General features: G+C 45.3%; 1 pseudogene; it reads right to left on the bottom strand.

Annotated features, from left to right (window-relative positions):
- Positions 1–314: 314 nt before the first annotated feature.
- LOC147106168 (uncharacterized) lies at positions 315–1,443 on the bottom strand (annotated as a pseudogene).
- Positions 1,444–2,225: the final 782 nt, after the last annotated feature.

Below are 2,225 nucleotides of genomic sequence, written 5' to 3'. Positions count from 1 at the left end.
ACATGAAAAATCTCATTCCAATCCAGCTTCAGTGATCCCAACCAATTTCTACTATCAAGGCAGGCTTGTCTCCTGCCACTACTATGAGAGGCAAGCTCTGACACTGATCCTTGTATTTCACTGGTATGGTGACACTTCCTACTACAGGGATTTGCTCTCCTGAGTAGCCTCACAGCTCTACCTTCGATTTCTTTAGTCGATAATCATGCAACTTGTCGCGATATAATGATTCCGGTACTACGCCCACGGGTGCACCAGTGTCGATTTCCATGGGTATCCTGGTTCGTGCAACATCTACTTGGATGATGATACCTCGCGAATCGCTGTTAGATACCTTCGTACTCCTGATGACGTGAATCTCCAGAAACTCCTCGTCCTGCTGCTTCTCTTCAATGGTATGTAGTGTCTGGCGATTTCTACTTCTAATATTGCCAGTCGGTTTACTCTTCTGTCAGTACGCCTTCGCAAGATGCCCAGTTTTCTTGCAGTAGAAACACTCTGCCTTCACATATGGACAGCTTTGAGTGGTGTGTTGTCCCAGGCACCGATAGCATGACTTCAATGCACTGTTACCTTGGCCAGTTGCTGAGGCCTTGGGTCCCAACTGCCTTTTACTTTTAGCCTGCAGCCAACTCACCTCAGTTGTCTGACGACTGGAAATGGCGCGGAACTCTCGGGAGTATCAGTCAGCCATATCCATCGACATAGCTGTCTGACAAGCTAAGTCAAAAGTCACGTTAGGGGTTGTCAACAATTTACTTCTGATACGTTCATTATTCAACCCACAAACAAAGCGGTCACACAAAGCTCGGTCCTGAAAGTTTCCAAAATGACAGTGAATGGATAGCTTTTTTAAAGCTACAATGTACTCACTGATACCCTCGTCATTTAATTGATCATGTGTTCCAAAACGATAACTTTCAGCAATTTCCAGGGGCTCAGGACTGTAGTGCTGTTCTAACTTGGTTAGGATCTCCTTCAGTGGCGTGTCATTCAGCTTGGCGGGAACAAGCACATTTTTCAGGGTTTCATACACCTGGGGGTTTGCTTCAGTCAAAAAATTAGCCCGTTTCATTTCTACAACCGCCCGGTTATGGTTTACATCATCAGGGACTTTGACAATACTATTCATGGTGAAAAACATTTCTAGCCGCACCACATATGCTCCGAATATCTCTCAGTCACGATGGAACTCACCCAAGTGCCCCATTATTCCCATAGGCATTCCCAAAATGAAGAATCTCTAACAGTCCCTCCGTCAGTTGGCAGGATTATCCTCCAACAAAAATTTCAGCTAGGGAATCCGCAATCGCATCCTCATCGCCAATTCTGTGATATCTTGAGACACAGCATATATATACACAACAGCACAACATGGCTTCCAGTAAGAACTGTACTGCATATGGCTTTATTATTATATACATCAGAAGTCTACCAGGTGGCTCTATTACACTCAGAACTGAGCACTTTTCATTCAGACCTGAGCACTTTTCATTCAAAGTATTCGCCTCACTCAGCTGTAGCTCTGTGCTGGGAGCAGGAGGGAATTTCCTTATCAGGAATTGGTCAGCTCACCTTGAAGCAACCACAAACAGCCCTTCCAAAGGCCGCGTCTGAGCATACTACACCCACTCAATTGATTGTGCTCCCCGCAAAAGGCTAGCAACTAAAACTCTCAGACAGCAACTCCTTAACATATGATAGCGTCTCCAGCATCCCTTCCCACCAAGCCCTGGATTTAGTTAACACCAATGCTGCTCCCTTTAACTCGCCCACAGTTGTGGAAACAAAAAGAAAGACCTTGCATTAATGCATCACCTCTCACATCCTTGAGGTGTCCCAAAATGCATCACAGCCAATAAACTACTTTTGAATTCTAGTCACTGTTGTTTTGTAGGCAAAAGTAGCAGTGAATATGCACACAGTAAGATTCTACAACCTGTAATGAGATAAATTATTATGCTTGATAAACACTCAAATTTGTGTGGTAATGCACGGGCTTGTGGCGGTGCCACTAAGGGTCTCAGAACAATTAGTAATAATCCCTTTAACTACAGTGTAGTGCAGCCGCGGACTGCACCTTTAAACTGCCTGTTAACTGTACTGTATTGTGTTTTCCTGCACTCCACGTGATGATGTCATAACGCCGATCACGTGACCACCAGTGGCGCGAAGAACGCGATGACGTCATGACGTCAGCTTCCAGTAGTCGTCGAGTGCCCAGC

Source organism: Somniosus microcephalus, chromosome 16 (genome assembly GCF_052327205.1).
Source record: "Somniosus microcephalus isolate GS21.2 chromosome 16, FLI_Smic_1.0, whole genome shotgun sequence".
NCBI lineage: Eukaryota > Metazoa > Chordata > Chondrichthyes > Squaliformes > Somniosidae > Somniosus > Somniosus microcephalus.
This window is presented reverse-complemented; position numbering and strand designations above follow the sequence as displayed.